The 26303-nt window shown below is 38.0% G+C and overlaps 1 long non-coding RNA gene across 1 annotated transcript in view; it reads left to right on the top strand.

Annotated features, from left to right (window-relative positions):
• The window catches only part of LOC141083198 (uncharacterized), a 48975-nt gene that overhangs the window by 8511 nt on the left and 14161 nt on the right, over positions 1–26303 (top strand). The gene's annotated exons all lie outside the window — the stretch shown is intronic.

Here is a 26303-nt window from a genome sequence, read left to right as displayed (position 1 = left end):
TATTCTTGTACATAGGGGACAGTATTATCGTAGTTATATTCTTGTACATGGGGGCAGTATTACAGTAGTTATATTCTTGTACATAGGGAGCAGTATTATAGTAGTTATATTCTTGTACATAGGGGACAGTATTATAGTAGTTATATTCTTGTACATGGGGGCAGTATTATAGTAGTTATATTCTTGTACATAGGAGCAGTATTATAGTAGTTATATTCTTGTACATAAGAGCAGTATTATAGTAGTTATATTCTTGTACATGGGGGCAGTATTATAGTAGTTATATTCTTGTACATAGGAGCAGTATTATAGTAGTTATATTCTTGTACATAGGGAGCAGTATTATAGTAGTTATATTCTTGTACATAGGGGCAGTATTATACTAGTTATATTCTTGTGCATAGGGGCAGTATTATACTAGTTATATTCTTGTACATAGGAGCAGTATTATAGTAGTTATATTCTTGTACATAGGAGGCAGTATTATAGTAGTTATATTCTTGTACATAGGGGCAGTATTATAGTAGTTATATTCTTGTACATAGGGGACAGTATTATAGTAGTTATTTTCTTGTACATAGGGGGCAGTATTATAGTAGTTATATTCTTGTACATAGAGGGCAGTATTATAGTAGTTATATTCTTGTACATAGGGGCAGTATTATAGTAGTTATATTCTTGTACATAGGGGACAGTATTATAGTAGTTATTTTCTTGTACATAGGGGGCAGTATTATAGTAGTTATACTCTTGTACATAGTGGCAGTATTATAGTAGTTATATTCTTGTACATAGTGGCAGTATTATAGTAGTTATATTCTTGTACTTAGGGAGCAGTATTATAGTAGTTATATTCTTGTACATAGGGGCAGTATTGTAGCAGTTATATTCTTGTACATAGGGGACAGTATTATAGCAGTTATATTCTTGTACATAGGGGGCAGTATTATAGTAGTTATATTCTTGTACATAGTGGCAGTATTATAGTAGTTATATTCTTGTACTTAGGGAGCAGTATTATAGTAGTTATATTCTTGTACATAGGGGCAGTATTATAGCAGTTATATTCTTGTACATAGGGGACAGTATTATAGTAGTTATTTTCTTGTACACAGGGGGCAGTATTATAGTAGTTATATTCTTGTACATAGGGGCAGTATTATAGCAGTTATATTCTTGTACATAGGGGACAGTATTATAGTAGTTATTTTCTCGTACATAGAGGCAGTATTATAGTAGTTATATTCTTGTACATAGAGGGCAGTATTATAGTAGTTATATTCTTGTACATAGGGGGCAGTATTATAGTAGTTATATTCTTGTACATAGTGGCAGTATTATAGTAGTTATATTCTTGTACTTAGGGAGCAGTATTATAGTAGTTATATTCTTGTACATAGGGGCAGTATTATAGCAGTTATATTCTTGTACATAGGGGACAGTATTATAGTAGTTATATTCTTGTACATAGGGGCAGTATTATAGCAGTTATATTCTTGTACATAGGGGCAGTATTATAGCAGTTATATTCTTGTACATAGGGAGCAGTATTATAGTAGTTATTTTCTTGTACACAGGGGGCAGTATTATAGTAGTTATATTCTTGTACATAGGGGCAGTATTATAGCAGTTATATTCTCGTACATAGGGGACAGTATTATAGTAGTTATATGCTTGTACATAGGGGACAGTGTTATAGTAGTTATATTCTTGTACATGGGGGCAGTGTTATAGTAGTTATATTCTTGTACATAGAGGGCAGTATTATAGTAGTTATATTCTTGTACATAGGGGACAGTATTATAGTAGTTATATTCTTGTACATAGGGGACAGTGTTGTAGTATTTATATTCTTGTACATGGGGGCAGTGTTATAGTAGTTATATTCTTGTACATAAGAGCAGTATTATAGTAGTTATATTCTTGTACATAGGGGCAGTATTATAGTAGTTATATTCTTGTACATAGGGGACAGTATTATAGTAGTTATATTCTTGTACATAGGGGACAGTATTATAGTAGTTATATTCTTGTACATGGGGGCAGTAATACAGCAGTTATATTCTTGTACATAGGGAGCAGTATTACAGTAGTTATATTCTTGTACATAGGGGCAGTATTATAGTAGCTATATTCTTGTACATAGGGGGCAGTATTATAGTAGTTATATTCTTGTACATAGGCTCAGTATTATAGTAGTTATATTCTTGTACATAGGGGCAGTATTATAGTAGTTATATTCTTGTACATAGGGGGCAGTATTATAGTAGTTATATTCTTGTACATAGGGGACAGTATTATAGTAGTTATATTCTTGTACATAGGGGCAGTATTATAGTAGTTATATTCTTGTACATAGGGGACAGTATTATAGTAGTTATATTCTTGTACATAGGGGACAGTATTATAATAGTTATATTCTTGTACATAGGGGACAGTATTACCGTAGTTATATTCTTGTACATGGGGGCAGTATTACAGTAGTTATATTCTTGTACATAGGGAGCAGTATTATAGTAGTTATATTCTTGTACATAGGGGACAGTATTATAGTAGTTATATTCTTGTACATGGGGGCAGTATTATAGTAGTTATATTCTTGTACATAGGAGCAGTATTATAGTAGTTATATTCTTGTACATAAGAGCAGTATTATAGTAGTTATATTCTTGTACATGGGGGCAGTATTATAGTAGTTATATTCTTGTACATAGGAGCAGTATTATAGTAGTTATATTCTTGTACATAGGGAGCAGTATTATAGTAGTTATATTCTTGTACATAGGGGCAGTATTATACTAGTTATATTCTTGTACATAGGGGCAGTATTATACTAGTTATATTCTTGTACATAGGAGCAGTATTATAGTAGTTATTTTCTTGTACATAGGAGGCAGTATTATAGTAGTTATATTCTTGTACATAGGGGCAGTATTATAGTAGTTATATTCTTGTACATGGGGACAGTATTATAGTAGTTATTTTCTTGTACATAGGGGGCAGTATTATAGTAGTTATATTCTTGTACATAGAGGGCAGTATTATAGTAGTTATATTCTTGTACATAGGGGCAGTATTATAGTAGTTATATTCTTGTACATAGGGGACAGTATTATAGTAGTTATTTTCTTGTACATAGGGGGCAGTATTATAGTAGTTATATTCTTGTACATAGTGGCAGTATTATAGTAGTTATATTCTTGTACATAGTGGCAGTATTATAGTAGTTATATTCTTGTACTTAGGGAGCAGTATTATAGTAGTTATATTCTTGTACATAGGGGCAGTATTATAGCAGTTATATTCTTGTACATAGGGGACAGTATTATAGTAGTTATTTTCTTGTACACAGGGGGCAGTATTATAGTAGTTATATTCTTGTACATAGGGGCAGTATTATAGCAGTTATATTCTTGTACATAGGGGACAGTATTATAGTAGTTATTTTCTCGTACATAGAGGCAGTATTATAGTAGTTATATTCTTGTACATAGAGGGCAGTATTATAGTAGTTATATTCTTGTACATAGGGGCAGTATTATAGTAGTTATATTCTTGTACATAGGGGCAGTATTATAGTAGTTATATTCTTGTACATAGAGGGCAGTATTATAGTAGTTATATTCTTGTACATAGGGGCAGTATTATAGTAGTTATATTCTTGTACATAGGGGCAGTATTATAGTAGTTATATTCTTGTACATAGGAGCAGTATTATAGTAGTTATATTCTTGTACATAGGAGGCAGTATTATAGTAGTTATATTCTTGTACATAGGGGCAGTATTATAGTAGTTATATTCTTGTACATAGGGGACAGTATTATAGTAGTTATTTTCTTGTACATAGGGGGCAGTATTATAGTAGTTATATTCTTGTACATAGAGGGCAGTATTATAGTAGTTATATTCTTGTACATAGGGGCAGTATTATAGTAGTTATATTCTTGTACATAGGGGACAGTATTATAGTAGTTATTTTCTTGTACATAGGGGGCAGTATTATAGTAGTTATATTCTTGTACATAGTGGCAGTATTATAGTAGTTATATTCTTGTACATAGTGGCAGTATTATAGTAGTTATATTCTTGTACTTATGGAGCAGTATTATAGTAGTTACAGTATATTCTTGTACATAGGGGCAGTATTATAGCAGTTATATTCTTGTACATAGGGGACAGTATTATAGCAGTTATATTCTTGTACATAGGGGCAGTATTATAGTAGTTATATTCTTGTACATAGTGGCAGTATTATAGTAGTTATATTCTTGTACTTAGGGAGCAGTATTAAAGTAGTTATATTCTTGTACATAGGGGCAGTATTATAGCAGTTATATTCTTGTACATAGGGGACAGTATTATAGTAGTTATTTTCTTGTACACAGGGGGCAGTATTATAGTAGTTATATTCTTGTACATAGGGGCAGTATTATAGCAGTTATATTCTTGTACATAGGGGACAGTATTATAGTAGTTATTTTCTTGTACATAGAGGCAGTATTATAGTAGTTATATTCTTGTACATAGAGGGCAGTATTATAGTAGTTATATTCTTGTACATAGGGGCAGTATTATAGTAGTTATATTCTTGTACATAGAGGGCAGTATTATAGTAGTTATATTCTTGTATATAGGGGACAGTATTATAGTAGTTATATTCTTGTACATAGGGGACAGTGTTATAGTAGTTATATTCTTGTACATGGGGGCAGTGTTATAGTAGTTATATTCTTGTACATAGAGGGCAGTATTATAGTAGTTATATTCTTGTACATAGGGGACAGTATTATAGTAGTTATATTCTTGTACATAGGGGACAGTGTTATAGTATTTATATTCTTGTACATGGGGGCAGTGTTATAGTAGTTATATTCTTGTACATAGGAGCAGTATTATAGTAGTTATATTCTTGTACATAGGGGCAATATTATAGTAGTTACATTCTTGTACATAGGGGACAGTATTATAGTAGTTATATTCTTGTACATAGGGGACAGTATTATAGTAGTTATATTCTTGTACATGGGGGCAGTAATACAGCAGTTATATTCTTGTACATAGGGAGCAGTATTATAGTAGTTATATTCTTGTACATAGGGGACAGTATTATAGTAGTTATATTCTTGTACATGGGGGCAGTATTATAGTAGTTATATTCTTGTACATAGGAGCAGTATTATAGTAGTTATATTCTTGTACATAGGAGCAGTATTATAGTAGTTATATTCTTGCATATAGGGGCAGTATTATAGTAGTTATATTCTTGTACATAGGAGCAGTATTATAGTAGTTATATTCTTGTATATAGGGGCAGTATTATAGTAGTTATATTCTTGTACATAGGCGCAGTATTATAGTAGTTATATTCTTGTACATAGGAGCAGTATTATAGTAGTTATATTCTTGTACATAGGAGCAGTATTATAGTAGTTATATTCTTGTACATAGGATCAGTATTATAGTAGTTATATTCTTGTACATAGGGGCAGTATTATAGTAGTTATATTCTTGTACATAGGGGGCAGTATTATAGTAGTTATATTCTTGTACATAGAGGGCAGTATTATAGTAGTTATATTCTTGTACATAGGGGACAGTATTATAGTAGTTATATTCTTGTACATAGGGGCAGTATTATAGTAGTTATATTCTTGTACATAGGAGCAGTATTATAGTAGTTATATTCTTGTACATAGGGGCAGTATTATAGTAGTTATATTCTTGTACATAGGGGGCAGTATTATAGTAGTTATATTCTTGTACATAGGCGCAGTATTATAGTAGTTATATTCTTGTACATAGGAGCAGTATTATAGTAGTTATATTCTTGTACATAGGAGCAGTATTATAGTAGCTATATTCTTGTACATAGGGGGCAGTATTATAGTAGTTATATTCTTGTACATAGGCTCAGTATTATAGTAGTTATATTCTTGTACATAGGGGCAGTATTATAGTAGTTATATTCTTGTACATAGGGGGCAGTATTATAGTAGTTATATTCTTGTACATAGGGGACAGTATTATAGTAGTTATATTCTTGTACATAGGGGCAGTATTATAGTAGTTATATTCTTGTACATAGGGGACAGTATTATAGTAGTTATATTCTTGTACATAGGGGACAGTATTATAGTAGTTATATTCTTGTACATAGGGGACAGTATTATCGTAGTTATATTCTTGTACATGGGGGCAGTATTACAGTAGTTATATTCTTGTACATAGGGAGCAGTATTATAGTAGTTATATTCTTGTACATAGGGGACAGTATTATAGTAGTTATATTCTTGTACATGGGGGCAGTATTATAGTAGTTATATTCTTGTACATAGGAGCAGTATTATAGTAGTTATATTCTTGTACATAAGAGCAGTATTATAGTAGTTATATTCTTGTACATGGGGGCAGTATTATAGTAGTTATATTCTTGTACATAGGAGCAGTATTATAGTAGTTATATTCTTGTACATAGGGAGCAGTATTATAGTAGTTATATTCTTGTACATAGGGGCAGTATTATACTAGTTATATTCTTGTGCATAGGGGCAGTATTATACTAGTTATATTCTTGTACATAGGAGCAGTATTATAGTAGTTATATTCTTGTACATAGGAGGCAGTATTATAGTAGTTATATTCTTGTACATAGGGGCAGTATTATAGTAGTTATATTCTTGTACATAGGGGACAGTATTATAGTAGTTATTTTCTTGTACATAGGGGGCAGTATTATAGTAGTTATATTCTTGTACATAGAGGGCAGTATTATAGTAGTTATATTCTTGTACATAGGGGCAGTATTATAGTAGTTATATTCTTGTACATAGGGGACAGTATTATAGTAGTTATTTTCTTGTACATAGGGGGCAGTATTATAGTAGTTATATTCTTGTACATAGTGGCAGTATTATAGTAGTTATATTCTTGTACATAGTGGCAGTATTATAGTAGTTATATTCTTGTACTTAGGGAGCAGTATTATAGTAGTTATATTCTTGTACATAGGGGCAGTATTGTAGCAGTTATATTCTTGTACATAGGGGACAGTATTATAGCAGTTATATTCTTGTACATAGGGGGCAGTATTATAGTAGTTATATTCTTGTACATAGTGGCAGTATTATAGTAGTTATATTCTTGTACTTAGGGAGCAGTATTATAGTAGTTATATTCTTGTACATAGGGGCAGTATTATAGCAGTTATATTCTTGTACATAGGGGACAGTATTATAGTAGTTATTTTCTTGTACACAGGGGGCAGTATTATAGTAGTTATATTCTTGTACATAGGGGCAGTATTATAGCAGTTATATTCTTGTACATAGGGGACAGTATTATAGTAGTTATATTCTTGTACATAGGGGGCAGTATTATAGTAGTTATATTCTTGTACATAGTGGCAGTATTATAGTAGTTATATTCTTGTACTTAGGGAGCAGTATTATAGTAGTTATATTCTTGTACATAGGGGCAGTATTATAGCAGTTATATTCTTGTACATAGGGGACAGTATTATAGTAGTTATATTCTTGTACATAGGGGCAGTATTATAGCAGTTATATTCTTGTACATAGGGGCAGTATTATAGCAGTTATATTCTTGTACATAGGGAGCAGTATTATAGTAGTTATTTTCTTGTACACAGGGGGCAGTATTATAGTAGTTATATTCTTGTACATAGGGGCAGTATTATAGCAGTTATATTCTTGTACATAGGGGACAGTATTATAGTAGTTATTTTCTCGTACATAGAGGCAGTATTATAGTAGTTATATTCTTGTACATAGAGGGCAGTATTATAGTAGTTATATTCTTGTACATAGGGGGCAGTATTATAGTAGTTATATTCTTGCACATGGGGCAATATTACAGCAAATTTTCATGCAGATTATTGTCGGATTCCCCTTGTTTCAGCGTAGGTTACAGTTTGGCAGGGAATACAAAACATTCACTTGTAGTTGATTTAGAAAATTGTAAAATTTGATTCAGCATCAGGCGAGCAGCAGAAACATTGCATCCGACAAGTATCTTCTATAATTGCATTTCGCTCAGACCCATAAACACAGATGTAATATCATTAAACATCAGTTAATTGCGAAGCAATTTTGGCTGATTTGTTTTCCCCGACTGTCAATCATTCTCCAAGAAAAGCGCAAGAAATCATCTCCGGTGATGCTCAGGAGTTAATTACAGGTGTCGATGCTGCAATGACAACTTTTATTCTGAGGGAGTGTTGCCCGTGTGGCGCCATTTATTCTCCGTCCGGTGGCCACTCAGGATACGTTGCTTTATCATGGTGACAGATTATCTGATGTGGGATCTCAGGCCATTCTGCACCAGATATGGAGGAGACACAAGATGCGCCATCTTCTTCAGGACGATGCAAAGAAGGGTCTGACTACGCACGGTGCATCTGTAGTCTGTAGTCATGGCAACACATAGGTCTTGCTAGGAGCTGTGTATGGAAAAGAGAACAAGATTTTTGATCAAGACTTTCTTGCAGCCACCAGTCACATAAATGTGGAGCCTTTTACAGAAATGTCAGTCCCGGATACAGTCCAGTAACGGGATAAATTCCCCGGGAGATAAGAGTCACAATCCTCTGCTTAGAGATCGATATGGCAGTGCGGCTCCAGATACTTCTCCGCATAGGCTCCTCCAGCAGCATTATCCAGGGTGATCAGTGTTTCTCCAAGTCTCTCTGGGGTGCTAACCTTAAAATCAGCATCGCACAAAGGATCTATCTTACTGGTCTCTCTTCTCAGAAGGATAGAAAATCCCTCTTTATACCCCCACTTGTGTTTCAGGTCATCATCCACAGGTCAGGGAGGAGGTGGGATGAGTTGAACTCTCAATCGACCGAGTTTTTCCTCTACTGTTTTGCAGGTCAACAAACCAGCTGACCTGGTACAATATATAATCAACATATTAACAAACATCTATTGTTCAATTACCCTGTGTTCCTGTCTTGCAAAGATAGCAGTACAATGAGTTGCAGCTAACGGCAACTGAAAAGTCAGTACCCAGGCTCATACAAACAAGCTCATGCGAACAATAGTCTGTGTTTCTTGACCTACTGGAAATTGACATCTGGATAATTAAGATTAAATGCTGTGTCATCACATTAGAGGGAATACACCGAATGACTCAGAGCAAGAAGACAACACTCTGTAAATCAGTAAAAATATGAAAATATACAGAATGATACCCCACACACCAACTTCCCAGGTTGTGCTGAAAATTGCAATAGCATCCAAGTAAGCACAGGCAAAGTCCTGACATTGCTCTAACAGTCGATCTGCCAATCTCTGGAAAGCAGCGGGGACTTTTTTTTATTCTGAAAGGCATTCCCTGGAACTCAAAAGACCTAAATGTGGTAATGAAGGCTGAACGCTCTTGAGCGTCCTCTGCCAGTACCCCTTGCTCAAGTCTACTAGGTGTGAACAGCTGTTTTTAATCGCCTTACCGTGGCTGCCAGGTACACATGAATTGGCCAATGTATGCATTAAGCATTCTGAATTTTTCATCTTTCTAGTGCAGGAATGCAATTCAATTTTCATATTTCATATTTGCATGCTATAGCGCTGACATGAACTGAGTCCCTTGATCCGATAACATTTCACTGGGGAAACCTACCCTGGTAAAGATGGTAACAAGAGCCTCGGCTACCTTTACAGCTGTAATACTGAACAGGGCCACGGTTTCAGGATATCGCGTGGCGTAGTCCACCACTGTCAGGTTGTATTTATTCCCCGACCGGCTGGTGTGGGCTAGAGGTACTATGATGTCCACAGATACTCCTTGAAGTGGTTCTTCAATTGCAGGGGTACCTTATGTCGAGCTCCTGGATGCCGCATTTTCAGGGACACTTCGCAGGTGCAGCAATAATGGTCTACCGACTGCGAGATGCCAGGCCTGTAAAAACTTTGGGTAAGTTTCTATTCAGTCCTTTTTCGCCAAGGGGATGTCATGGGCCAATTGGAGTAGCTGTGCCCCGTACTTCTGAAGGACAATGAGTTGCCTGGCATCACATTAGGGATGCCCTTGTCACTCATCTTTTTTATGCAAATAATACAATCCCTTTTTGTCGGGTGAAGCCATCCCCATTATCTCCCACATGCCCAGTTTCTGCCCTTAGGCTAAGGACTGCCAAGGTATTGTCACCATCTATTTCTCTCCTAAACTCCTCGCTATCCCAAGACTCTCCCAATGTAGCAGCAACGGATGGTTTATTTACCAACTCTAAGTTGTGTCGTGGTGGTTGTTCCACGGCGAAGTCTGGATTTCGAGGTGCTTGAAGGGCCTGTAGTCGGGTGAAGACTCCCACAAAATGGCACTGTAACTCTTCATCAGGCAGGATGGAGTGCACAAAATTCCCCAGATGAGGTGAAGGTGCGTGGGGCTCCCTCCGAGGCCATGAGGAACAGCTGGATTGCAGATGCCGAGGTTGCCCGCACTCATAACATCTCCTCTCTGTGATTCCCCCAGGTCGTGGATGGAACTGTTGGGGCCATGGGCTATGAGGCGTCGTTGAAATCGGCCTGCGGCTGTGTGGAGGGACAGATATAACAGGAGGTAGCTGGGGCGAAGGAGCAGGCTGTGGTTTATTGTACAGAAGCCTTTGAGAAGTCTCCTCCATTGCAGTTGGATAGTAAGGGCCTCATTGGCCACTGCTGCAGTTCTATCCAAGGTGCACGGCAGGCCATGCCTGGGACATCTTAAGAGCATACTGTACATCCTAAACAATCCCCCCATGGTGCATGTGAGGTCTCGGAACTGGACCCTATATGAGGATAGTCCGCTTTACAGTGTTATAATCCCGATTCCGCAGTGCATCAATGGTTCGGTAAGCCTCCGCCAAGCTTCCGTTCAGGAGCGCCACTAACAAACAGATCCAGCCAGAGTGGGGCACCTCCATCATGGCACACTGCTATTCAAAGTCCTTGTAGAACCCCTCCACATCTCCGGAAGCCTTATCAACTGGCTTGAAGTCTGTCCGGGTGATCCGTATAGGCTCCTGGATCATTGAGTTTACACTCCAAGTCGGATTACTTCCTCTTTTGGGCTCTATTGCTTCTTGTCTCCGCTGTGCCCAGCGGGCAGCCTCCTCCTTATACTCCTGAAAGACGCCTGAGCACAGAACCGCCATCTCTTCATTGTACCAAACCAACCACTGGCTTTTTGGGGTGGGGATCACCCTTCTCCAGCGCTTTTTTATTAGGAAGTTGTAAGGTTTAAAAGTTGACCAGCGATTTCTCATTTTTACAACACCATTTTTTTTTAGGGACCACATCATATTTGAAGTCACTTTGAGGGGTCTATATGATAGAAAATACCCAAAAGTGTCACTATTCTAAAAACTGCACCCCTCAAGGTTCTCAGAACCACATTCAAGACATTTATTAACCCTTCAGGTGCTTCACAGGAATTTTTGGAATGTTTAAAAAAAATGAACATTTAATTTTTTTTCACAAAAATTTACTTCAGATCCAATTTGTTTTATTTTCACAAGGGTAACAGGAGAAATTGTACCCCAAAAGTTGTTGTGCAATTTGTCTTTAGTACTTTGATACCTGACATGTGGGGGGTAAACCCCTGTTTGGGCGCATGGCAGAGCTCGGAAGGGAAGGAGCGCCGTTTGACTTTTTCAACGCAGAATTGGCTGGAATTGACATCAGACGCCATGTTGCATTTGGAGAGCACCTGATGTGCCGAAACAGTGGAAACCCCCCAATTCTAACTCCAACCCGAACCCCAACACACCCGTAACCCCAACCCTAACCATAACCCTAAACACAAACCTAACCCTAACACACCACTAACCCTAATCCCAACCCTAACCCTAATCTCAACTTTAGCCCCAACCCTAAACCTAACTTTAGCCCCAACCCTAACCCTAGCAGGAAAATGGAAATAAATACTTTTTTTATTTTATTATTTTTACCAAACTAAGGGGGTGATAAAGGGGGGTTTTGATTTACTATTTATAGCAGGTTTTTATGTTTGGCAGCTGTCACACGCTAAAAGATAATTTTATTGTAAAAACAGTTTTTGCACCATCACATTTTGAGACCTATAATTTTTACATATTTTTGGCCCACAGTCATGGCCCAAAGTCAAAGACGAGATGACATTTTTATTGGTATCATTTTCGGGCACGTGATATTTTTTGATCACCTTTTATTCTGATTTTGGGAGGCAGAATGAATAAAACCAGCAATTCATGAATTTCGTATTTTTTTTTTGGGGGGGGGGGCGTTTATGCCGTTCCATGTGTGGGAAAAATTGATAAAGTGGTTTTAGTCTTCGGGTCAGTACGGTTACAGCAATACCGCATTTATATAATTTTTTAAAGTGTTGGCGCTTTTATATTGTATTGCTTTAATCTGAGAGCTATAACTTTTTTATTTTTCTGGTGATGGAGCTATATGGGGGCATGTTTTTTGCGGGGCAAGATGTCGTTTTCAGCGGTACCATGGTTATTTATATCCGCCTTTTTGATCGCGTGTTATTCCACTTTTTGTTCGGCGGTATGATGATAAAGCATTGTTTTTTTACCTTGTCTTATTTTTTAATGGTGTTAACTAAAGGGGTTAACTAGTGGGACAGTTTTATAGGTCGGATCGTTAGGGATGCCGCGATACTAAATATGTGTACTTTTATTGGTTAGATTTTTTTTGTTCAAATTTTGATTTAATGATAAAATAAATATTGATTTTGTAATATTATTTTTTATTTTTTATATTTTTACAATTATTTTAATTTTTTTATTAAATTTCATTCTTACTTTTACACTGTGTCCCACTATGGGACACTCATTTTGTGCAGATCTTCATGCCATATAAGTTGTCAGCGCTGCAGGGATTTGTCAATAACCTCAGAGACTTCCTGACATGCACTGCGCATGACAGGAAGTCTCTCAGCTCTGGTAACCCGGATATCATCATGACGACATCGGGTTACCATAGGAGCGATCGGGACCCCACGTCATGCCGCGGGGTCTCTGATCCAAACCTCCGAAACACTGCGATCATTAATAATCGCAGTGTTCCGGGTGTTAAAGTGCCGAGAGCGGTCCGTGACCTCTCCAGGCACTTGATGCCGGGTGTCAGCTGTGAGAATCAGCTGACAACCGGCCGCGATCACCCACAATCCCCCCGTGAGCGCGGCTGATCGCGTATGACGTACTATTCCGGCCAAGGGCATTAAGTCCCAGGGCACATGGACGGAATAGTACGTGCAATGTCAGGAAGGGGTTAACAAACATCTATTGTTCAATTACCCTGTGTTCCTTTGTTGCAAAGATAGCAGTACAATGAGCTGCAGCTGATAGCAACTCAAAAGTCAATATCCAGGCTCAAACGAATAAGCTCATAAGAAGAATAGTCTGTTTTTCTTGACCTACTGAAAATAGATGACGGGATAATTAAGATTAGGGGGAATAAACAGAATGACCCAGAGCAACAAGACAACACTCCCAAAGTCAGTAAAAGTATGAAAATAGACAGAATGATACCCCACACACCACATCACACCATCGGTTCCACTCAGGTCCTATACTCACTTTGTGGATCTCCAAACAAATAAAATCCCAAACATATAAGCAGGAGCACTTCTTAAATAAATAACTAAAGTCAAAGAAGACAAAGCTATGTAATCTCCATGGCCTCAGACTGTCTCTTTAACTGCTCTGTAAGAGCCTCCGTATACAGCTGAGCTCAGTATTGGCTGATACGTCCTGTTCTCAGGCACAAAGCGCACGTCTTCTCTTCAGTTGGCAATCTATAATTATTTTTTTCCTTAACAAGTGTTATCATTAGGATTAGTCATCCCCTTATGTGATAATAGAGTCAGACGAACATGTGGAAACCTGGAAATGTCTGTGATATTTCCTCCATCTACTCTGAGCGACTACATAACAAAATCCTGCAAATGGCACAGCCATCCATCACAAATTATACCGAGCAAATCATTGTAATACCACTAACTATTATAGTACAGCCCCCTATGTACATGGAAATAACTACTATAATACTGCCCCTATTAACAAGAATATAACTACTATAATACTGCCCCCTATTAACAAGAATATAACTACTATAATACTGCCCCTATGTACAAGAATATAACTACTATAATACTGCCCCTATGTACAAGAATATAACTACTATAATACTGCCCCTATTAACAAGAATAGAACTACTATAATACTGCCCCCTATTAACAAGAATATAACTACTATAATACTGCCCCCTATGTACAAGAATATAACTACTATAATACTGCCCCCTATGTACAAGAATATAACTACTATAATACTGTCCCTATGTACAAGAATATAACTACTATAATACTGCTCCTATGTACAAGAATATAACTACTATAATACTGCCCCCTATGTACAAGAATATAACTACTATAATACTGCCCCTATGTACAAGAATATAACTACTATAATACTGCCCCCTATGTACAAGAATATAACTACTATAATATTGCCCCTATGAACAAGAATATAACTACTACAATACTACCCCCTATGTACAAGAATATAACTACTATAATGCTGCCCTCTATTAACAAGAATAAAACTACTATAATACTGCCCCTATGTACAAGAATATAACTACTATAATACTGCCCCCTATGTACAAGAATATAACTACTATAATACTGCCCCCTATGTACAAGAATATAACTACTATAATACTGTCCCTATGTACAAGAATATAACTACTATAATACTGCTCCTATGTACAAGAATATAACAACTATAATACTACCCCTATTAACAAGAATATAACCACTATAATACTGCCCCCTATGTACAAGAATATAACTACTATAATACTGCCCCATGTACAAGAATATAACTACTATAATACTGTCCCTATGTACAAGAATATAACTACTATAATACTGTCCCTATGTACAAGAATATAACTACTATAATACTGCTCCTATGTACAAGAATATAACAACTATAATACTGCTCCTATTAACAAGAATATAACCACTATAATACTGCCCCCTATGTACAAGACTATAACTACTATAATACTGCCCCTATGTACAAGAATATAACTACTATAATACTGTCCCTATGTACAAGAATATAACTACTATAATACTGCTCCTATGTACAAGAATATAACTACTATAATACTGCCCCCTATGTACAAGAATATAACTACTATAATACTGCCCCTATGTACAAGAATATAACTACTATAATACTGCCCCCTATGTACAAGAATATAACTACTATAATATTGCCCCTATGAACAAGAATATAACTACTACAATACTACCCCCTATGTACAAGAATATAACTACTATAATGCTGCCCTCTATTAACAAGAATAAAACTACTATAATACTGCCCCTATGTACAAGAATATAACTACTATAATACTGCCCCCTATGTACAAGAATATAACTACTATAATACTGCCCCCTATGTACAAGAATATAACTACTATAATACTGTCCCTATGTACAAGAATATAACTACTATAATACTGCTCCTATGTACAAGAATATAACAACTATAATACTACCCCTATTAACAAGAATATAACCACTATAATACTGCCCCCTATGTACAAGAATATAACTACTATAATACTGCCCCATGTACAAGAATATAACTACTATAATACTGTCCCTATGTACAAGAATATAACTACTATAATACTGCTCCTATGTACAAGAATATAACTACTATAATACTGCCCCCTATGTACAAGAATATAACTACTATAATACTGCCCCTATGTACAAGAATATAACTACTATAATACTGCCCCCTATGTACAAGAATATAACTACTATAATATTGCCCCTATGAACAAGAATATAACTACTACAATACTGCCCCCTATGTACAAGAATATAACTACTATAATGCTGCCCCCTATTAACAAGAATATAACTACTATAATACTGCCCCTATATACACGACTATAACTACTATAATACTGCCCCTATGTACAAGAATATAACTACTATAATACTGCCCCCTATGTACAAGAATATAACTACTATAATACTGCCCCCTATGTACAAGAATATAACTACTATAATACTGCTCCTGTGTACAAGAATATAACTACTATAATATTGCGCCTATGTACAAGAATATAACTACTATAATACTGCCCCTATGTGCAAGAATATAACTACTATAATACTGCCCCTATATACAAGACTATAACTACTATAATACCGCCCCTATGTACAAGAATATAACTACTATAATACTGCCCCCTATGTACAAGAATATAACTACTATAATACTGTCCCTATGTACAAGAATATAACTACTATAATACTGCTCCTATGTACAAGAATATAACAACTATAATACTGCTCCTATTAACAAGAATATAACCACTATAATACTGCCCCCTATGTACAAGACTATAACTACTATAATACTGCCCCTATGTACAAGAATATAACTACTATAATACTGTCCCTATGTACAAGAATATAACTACTATAATACTGCTCCTATGTACAAGAATATAACTACTATAATACTGCCCCCTATGTACAAGAATATAACTACTATAATACTGCCCCTATGTACAAGAATATAACTACTATAATACTGCCCCCTATGTACAAGAATATAACTACTATAATATTGCCCCTATGAACAAGAATATAACTACTACAATACTACCCCCTATGTACAAGAATATAACTACTATAATGCTGCCCTCTATTAACAAGAATAAAACTACTATAATACTGCCCCTATGTACAAGAATATAACTACTATAATACTGCCCCCTATGTACAAGAATATAACTACTATAATACTGCCCCCTATGTACAAGAATATAACTACTATAATACTGTCCCTATGTACAAGAATATAACTACTATAATACTGCTCCTATGTACAAGAATATAACAACTATAATACTACCCCTATTAACAAGAATATAACCACTATAATACTGCCCCCTATGTACAAGAATATAACTACTATAATACTGCCCCATGTACAAGAATATAACTACTATAATACTGTCCCTATGTACAAGAATATAACTACTATAATACTGTCCCTATGTACAAGAATATAACTACTATAATACTGCTCCTATGTACAAGAATATAACTACTATAATACTGCCCCCTATGTACAAGAATATAACTACTATAATACTGCCCCTATGTACAAGAATATAACTACTATAATACTGCCCCCTATGTACAAGAATATAACTACTATAATATTGCCCCTATGAACAAGAATATAACTACTACAATACTGCCCCCTATGTACAAGAATATAACTACTATAATGCTGCCCCCTATTAACAAGAATATAACTACTATAATACTGCCCCTATATACACGACTATAACTACTATAATACTGCCCCTATGTACAAGAATATAACTACTATAATACTGCCCCCTATGTACAAGAATATAACTACTATAATACTGCTCCTGTGTACAAGAATATAACTACTATAATATTGCGCCTATGTACAAGAATATAACTACTATAATACTGCCCCTATGTGCAAGAATATAACTACTATAATACTGCCCCTATATACAAGACTATAACTACTATAATACCGCCCCTATGTACAAGAATATAACTACTATAATACTGCCCCCTATGTACAAGAATATAACTACTATAATACTGCTCCTATGTACAAGAATATAACTACTATAATACTGCTCCTATGTACAAGAATATAACTACTATAATACTGCCCCTATGTACAAGAAAATAACTACTATAATACTGCCCCTATGTACAAGAATATAACTACTATAATACTGCCCCCTATGTACAAGAATATAACTACTATAATACTGCCCCTATGTACAAGAATATAACTACTATAATACTGCCCCCTATGTACAAGAATATAACTACTATAATATTGCCCCTATGAAAAAGAATATAACTACTACAATACTACCCCCTATGTACAAGAATATAACTACTATAATACTGCCCCTATGTACAAGAATATAACTACTATAATGCTGCCCTCTATTAACAAGAATAAAACTACTATAATACTGCCCCTATGTACAAGAATATAACTACTATAATACTGCCCCCTATGTACAAGAATATAACTACTATAATACTGCTCCTATGTACAAGAATATAACTACTATAATACTGCCCCTATGTACAAGAATATAACTACTATAATACTGCCCCCTATGTACAAGAATATAACTACTATAATACTGCTCCTTTGTACAAGAATATAACTACTATAATACTGCCCCCAATGTACAGGAATATAACTAGTATAATACTGCCCCCTATGTACAAGAATATAACTACTATAATACTGCCCCTATGTACAAGAATATAACTACTATAATACAGACGCCTATGTACAAGAATATAACTACCATAAAACTGCCCCTATGTACAAGAATATAACTGCTGTGGGGATAGATAGCTCAGCTGGGATCTTTGCTTTGGCACAAGCGTGAGGCTATGAAGTTACTTCAGCAGACTAGCAAGTTCCACATGGATATGGACACGGCATATTTATTGTGCACACTTGTTATTCAATGTTACACATGCCAAACATGAAATAAAACATCTAAGGCCATCTGGCCGCTAACTAGAAAATAAACCTATATAACAGCAAACAAGTCCATGTAATCTTACTGTGTCAGCTCCCAGCTCAGCAGACGAGAGACTGAGAGATCCCAGCTCCTCCTGATTATATCAGCTGGACCAGTCAGGAAACCAAAACCTGGATTGAATTAGTGGAGGGGAACTACCAGTCCTTTCCATGCTGATCACTAAGGAAACCAGGACTGGATTACAGTGAAATAAACTGGCTTCATCATCAGTACAGGGAGACATATGAAATGAAACGGGGAGAAACATACCTGTTTTCTAGTACCTCTCCCCTTGGCACCTCACACACCCCCCTCCTCTGTTCGAGCCCGTGGGGTAGGACACGACGAGTCACCAAGCAGTGCGTTCTAGACAATGCATCTGCATTTCTGTGCGCTGAGCCCGCCCTGTGCTCAACGGAAAATTTAAACCCTTGTAATGCTAAGAACCAGCGTGTCACCCGCGCATTGCCTTCTTTTGCCCGGGACATCCACGTTAGGGGCGAATGGTCCGTCACTAGCCTAAACTGGCGACCTAGTAAATAATAGCGCAAGGTGCACAGGGCCCATTTCACAGCCAGGGCTTCCCGCTCAACTACACTGTAGTTCTTTTCTGCTCTCGTAAGCTGTCTGCTTAGATAGGCCACTGGGTGTTCCTCGCCATTTACTTCTTGAGACAAAACCGCGCCGAGGCCCACCCCAGAGGCGTCTGTTTGGACAATAAACTCCCGTTTAAAGTCTGGTGCAACCAACACTGGTTGGTCACAGAGGACTGTTTTCAATCGCTGAAAGGCCTCCTCTGCTTCTGCGTTCCACTTTATTGTGACAGATTTCGACCCCTTAGTAAGATCTGTGAGAGGAGCTGCGATGGTCGCAAAATGTTTGATGAACCGCCTATAATAACCAACGATCCCTAAAAAAGCTCCAACCTGTTTTTTGGTTACTGGTCGTGGCCAATTTTGAATAGCGTCCACTTTATTGGCTTGAGGCTTCACGACGCCTCTCCCTATGCTATATCCCAGATAGCGAGCCTCTTCCAATCCCAACGAACATTTCTTGGGATTGGCAGTCAACCCAGCTGTTTTTAGGGAGTCTAAGACGGCTTGTACTTTTGACAAATGCGTGTCCCACTCATCGCTAAAGATAATGATGTCGTCCAAGTACGCGGATGCATACTGGCCATGGGGTTTTAGGACAATATCCATTAGACGTTGGAAGGTGGCTGCGGCACCATGCAACCCAAATGGCATATGTCGGTACTGGAATAATCCCTGGGGCGTAACAAAGGCAGTTTTCTCTTTGGCTGATTCCGTGAGGGGAATCTGCCAATAACCTTTTGTTAAGTCAATAGTGGATTTGTACCTGGCCGAACCCAGTCTCTCTATCAGTTCATTGACTCTTGGCATCGAGTAGGCATCGAATTTCGATACTTCATTTACTTTCCGAAAATCGTTACAAAATCGGATAGTCCCATTGGGTTTGGGCACCAGTACGATAGGGCTAGCCCAATCACTCCGGGACTCCTCAATGACCCCGAGCTCTAACATCTTCTTCACTTCCTGGGCAATGGCTTGTCTCCGAGCCTCCGGAATTCTATATGGTTTTAGCCGTACCCGCGCCTGTGGATCAGTAGCAATGTCATGTTTAATTAGGTGAGTCCGGCCAGGAAGTTCCGAGAAAATATCTGCGTTCCTCTGTATGAACTCCCTGGTCTCTCGTTTTTGGCTTTCGGATAGCGTGTCTGCAATACCCACTTCTGGCGGAGCTACCTGGGGGTCCTTTACCTAAGAAGGTGGTGCCCCTCGAGGCCCATCCTCAAGGGCAGCTCCTGCCACCAGACTCTCCCTGTCCCGCCAGGCCTTAAGCAAGTTTATGTGGTATATTTGTTTGGGCTTACTCTTGTCTGGTTGGTGTATCTTATAATTTACTTCACCTATTCGTTCCAGCACTTCGTATGGTCCCTGCCATTTCGCAAGAAATTTATTCTCTACGGTAGGCACCAATACCAACACCCTGTCTCCGGGTTGAAAGACTCGTGTTTTTGCCGCTCGGTTGTATACCGTGCTTTGGGCATGTTGTGCGCGCTCTAAACACTCTTTAACTATTGGCATAACTGCTGCAATTCGGTCCTGCATAAGTGTTATGTGTTCAATTACACTGCGATAAGGAGTCACCTCTTGTTCCCAAGTCTCCTTGGCAATATCTAACAGGCCTCTAGGACACCGCCCATAAACCAACTCAAAAGGTGAAAAGCCTGTGGAGGATTGGGGTACCTCACGTATAGCGAACAGGAGGTATGGTAGTAGGGCATCCCAATCTCTCCCGTCCTTATCCACCACCCTTTTCAACATTCCCTTTAAGGTTTTGTTAAAGCGCTCCACCAAACCGTCAGTCTGAGGGTGATATACTGAGGTACGCAAATGGGAGATTTTTAGTAGCTTACATAAATCCTTAAGTATACGAGACATAAAGGGGGTCCCTTGATCCGTAAGTATCTCTTTCGGAATGCCGGTGCGGGAAAACATATTAACCAGCTCCTTTGAAATTGATTTTGCATTGGCATTCCGGAAGGGCACTGCTTCGGGATAACGCGTGGCGTAATCCAATACTACCAAAATGTACTGATGACCCCTGGCAGATTTAACTAATGGACCGACTATATCCATTGCTATTCTCTCGAAGGGCACCTCTATTATTGGTAAGGGCACTAAGGGGCTTCTAAAATGTGACATAGGTGCGGTCAATTGACACGTAGGACATGACCGAAAGTACTGGGTCACGTCTCCCACTAGACCCGGCCAAAAGAAACGTTGCAGAATACGGTGTTTTGTCTTTTCTACCGCCAGGTGTCCTCCCAAGGGATGTTTATGTGCCAACTCCAAAACTACCTGGCGAAAGGACTTAGGTACCACTAGTTGTTCTACGACCACCCCTCGCACCTTGTCTATGTGATATAACATATCCTGCTGCACCGCCACGTGTGGGAACTCGTTTTGAGCCCCTTGGTACAATGGTCTTCCCTCGGAGACCTTTATGTTTTCCCACGCCCTTGCTAGAGTAGGATCCTGGTGCTGAGCGGTCCCGAACTTACCACGGGCCACGTCAAGGTCAGACATTTCTAAAACATCCTCTAGCTGGTCTGCCTCGCCTGCATACACAGCCAGAGGAGAGTCCGCAGATCCTAGTACTTCCTCTGAGATGGGTTCTCCGTCGTCTTGCTGCAATGGTTCAGGGGCTAGCTCCGGAGTACCGTCTTCAACTAGAGGGTTCACGCCACTTTTGAAGTTCCACAAGTCCCAAAATAAGGGAAAGTCTCTCCCCAGGATTACACTGTGTCCCATAGACTTTATGACTGCCGCCTGATGTCTTTTGGTCCCTACTGGCGTGGCAAGAGTAACCCAGGCAGTGGGGTAGTTCTTAGTATCCCCATGGATGCAACTAATGCCCACGGTTAAGTTCGTTAGGGCGCTAGAGTCCACCAAACTGGCATGTACCAAAGTTACTTGACTGCCGGAATCCAAGACGGCATTCACACTATAACCGTCAACCTCGACGTGGCACACGTGTTGTTCATTTCCCGTGAGGGTCTCCGCCACACAGACTGACTGCACATATAACGAAAGACGCCTCATAGCGTTACAGTCCATTGGCTCTGTAGTCATTGGGCAGTTAGCTGCTACATGGCCAAGCCCGCGACATCGCCAACATTGTATAGGCCCTTGTCTCCTCGATGGAGATCCCAGACGAGGTCTACTGGCTTGATGTGAGCCCGTACCACCTCCATAGTCCTTTGTAGGTCTGCTACCCTTCATTGTGACGTTCTCTTCTTTTGAAGATGAAGTAGGTTTCGCAGGACTCTCCAGCGATTTCTTGGGGAGCCAGTGGGGTGCTAACGTCCCTTGGAGTAGGCTTTCAGAAGCATTGTAGCGTTCGACCATATTCACCAACTGGTCAGCGGTAGTTGGGTCACCCTGTCCAACCCACCTCTGGATCTTAGCGGGTAAGGACCGCAGGTACTTGTCTAGAACAACACGCTCCACCATCTGTGCGGACGTCAAAGCCTCCGGTTGCAGCCATTTTTTTACTAGATGGATGAGATCATGCATTTGTGAGCGGGCTGGCTGATGCTCCACAAAATTCCATAAATGCACCCTCTGTGCACGTACATACGTGTTTACTCCCAGCCTTGCCAGGATTTTGCCTTTGAGTTTGATATAGTCCATAGCATCCGCTCCACTCAGATCGTAATAGGCCTTTTGTGGATCTCCGCTCAGAAATGGAGCAACTACCTCAGCCCATCTGTCCAGCGGTAAGTGCTCACGTTCTGCAATACGTTCAAACACGGTGAGGTATGCTTCCACATCATCGTCTGGGGTCATTTTAAGCAAAGTCTTCTGTACGGCTTTCTGCGCACTAGCAGCGCTTTGTGCACGGTCTCCCTCATCTCGGGGTTGCCGAACCAAGGCCTGTTTTATTGCCTCCAACTGCTCTTGCTGCATCTGGTGTTGCTGCTCCAGAGCCTTCTGGAAGCAAGCATTAGTCTGCTGTTGTTGCACATTTGCTTGCAATAACTGCTTCACTAGTTCCTCCATATTACTGGACTCTTGGCTCTTCAAAAGCGCAGAAGCTTTCAGCCAGGACATACACAGCGTTTTCTCTGCAGTCACAGTCCAGCAGCCACAGTTGCCCGCATTCGAAACACCATTTGTGGGGATAGATAGCTCAGCTGGGATCTTTGCTTTGGCACAAGCGTGTGGCTATGAAGTCACTTCAGCAGACTAGCAAGTTCCACATGGATATGGACACGGCATATTTATTGTGCACACTTGTTATTCAATGTTACACATGCCAAACATGAAATAAAACATCTAAGGCCGTCTGGCCACTAACTAACAATAGCAGGCTAACTACAAAATAAAACTATATAACAGCAAACAAGTCCATGTAATCTTACTGTGTCAGCTCCCAGCTCAGCAGACGAGAGAGACTGAGAGATCCCAGCTCCTCCTGATTATATCAGCTGGACCAGTCAGGAAACCAAAACCTGGATTGAATAAGTGGAGGGGAACTACCAGTCCTTTCCATGCTGATCACTAAGGAAACCAGGACTGGATTACAGTGAAATAAACTGGCTTCATCATCAGTACAGGGAGACATATGAAATGAAACGGGGAGAAATATACCTGTTTTCTAGTACCTCTCCCCTTGGCACCTCACACAACTATAATACTGCCCCCTATGTACAAGAATATAACTACCATAATACTGCTCCTATGTACAAGAACATAACTACTATAATACTGCCCCTATGTACAAGAATATAACTACTATAATACTGCCCCTATGTACAAGAATATAACTACTATAATACTGCCCCTATGTACAAGAATATAACTACTATAATACTGCCCCCTATGTACAAGAATATAACTACTATAATACTGCCCCTATGTACAAGAATATAACTACTATAATACTGCCCCTATGTACAAGAATATAACTACTATAATACTGCCCCCTATGTACAAGAATATAACTACCATAATACTGCTCCTATGTACAAGAACATAACTACTATAATACTGCCCCTATGTACAAGAATATAACTACTATAATACTGCCCCTATGTACAAGAATATAACTACTATAATACTGCCCCTATGTACAAGAATATAACTACTATAATACTGCCCCCTATGTACAAGAATATAACTACTATAATACTGCCCCCTATGTACAAGAATATAACTACTATAATACTGCCCCTATGTACAAGAATATAACTACTATAATACTGCCCCCTATGTACAAGAACATAACTACTATAATACTGCCCCTATGTACAAGAATATAACTACTATAATACTGCCCCCTATTTACAAGAATATAACTACCATAATACTGCTCCTATGTACAAGAACATAACTACTATAAAACTGCCCCTATGTACAAGAATATAACTACTATAATACTGCCCCTATGTACAAGAATATAACTACTATAATACTGCCCCCTATGTACAAGAATATAACTACTATAATACTGCCCCCTATGTACAAGAATATAACTACTATAATACTGCCCCCTATGTACAAGAATATAACTACTATAATACTGCCCCTATATACAAGACTATAACTACTATAATACTGCCCCATATGTACAAGACTATAACTACTATAATACTGCTCCTATGCACAAGAATATAACTACTATAATACTGCCCCCTATGTACAAGAATATAACTACTATAATACTGCCCCCTATGTACAAGAATATAACTACTATAATACTGCCCCTATGTACAAGAATATAACTACTATAATACTGCCCCTATGTACAAGAATATAACTACTATAATACTGCCCTCAATGTACAAGAATATAACTACTATAATACTGCTCCTATGTACAAGAATATAACTACTATAACACTGCCCCTATGTACAAGAATACAACTACTATAATACTGCCCCTATGTACTAGAATATAACTACTATAATACTGCCCCTATGTACAAGAATATAACTACTATAATACTGCCCCTATGTACAAGAATATAACTACTATAATACTGCCCCCTATGTACAAGAATATAACTACTATAATACTGCCCCCTATGTACAAGAACATAACTACTATAATACTGCCCCTATGTACAAGAATATAACTACTATAATACTGCCCCCTATGTACAAGAATATAACTACCATAATACTGCTCCTATGTACAAGAACATAACTACTATAATACTGCCCCTATGTACAAGAATATAACTACTATAATACTGCCCCCTATGTACAAGAATATAACTACTATAATACTGCCCCCTATGTACAAGAATATGACTACTATAATACTGCCCCTATATACAAGACTATAACTACTATAATACTGCCCCATATGTACAAGACTATAACTACTATAATACTGCTCCTATGTACAAGAATATAACTACTATAATACTGCCCCTATGTACAAGAATCTAACTACTATAATACTGCCCTCAATGTACAAGAATATAGCTACTATAATACTGCTCCTATGTACAAGAACATAACTACTATAATACTGCCCCTATGTACAAGAATATAACTACTATAATACTGCCCCCTATGTACAAGAATATAACTACCATAATACTGCTCCTATGTACAAGAACATAGCTACTATAATACTGCCCCTATGTACAAGAATATAACTACTATAATACTGCCCCTATGTACAAGAATATAACTACTATAATACTGCCCCCTATGTACAAGAATATAACTACTATAATACTGCCCCCTATGTACAAGAATATAACTACTATAATACTGCCCCTATATACAAGACTATAACTACTATAATACTGCCCCATATGTACAAGACTATAACTACTATAATACTGCTCCTATGCACAAGAATATAACTACTATAATACTGCCCCCTATGTACAAGAATATAACTACTATAATACTGCCCCTATATACAAGACCATAACTACTATAATACTGCCCCATATGTACAAGACTATAACTACTATAATACTGCCCCTATGTACAAGAACATAACTACTATAATACTGCCCCTATGTACAAGAATATAACTACTATAATACTGCCCCCTATGTACAAGAATATAACTACCATAATACTGCTCCTATGTACAAGAACATAACTACTA

Source organism: Dendrobates tinctorius, unplaced genomic scaffold (genome assembly GCF_039654945.1).
Source record: "Dendrobates tinctorius isolate UK_male_01 unplaced genomic scaffold, ASM3965494v1 ptg000020l, whole genome shotgun sequence".
Taxonomy (NCBI): Eukaryota; Metazoa; Chordata; class Amphibia; order Anura; family Dendrobatidae; genus Dendrobates; species Dendrobates tinctorius.
The sequence above is the reverse complement of the archived record's forward strand: the minus strand, read 5'-3'. Positions and strand labels throughout refer to the sequence as shown.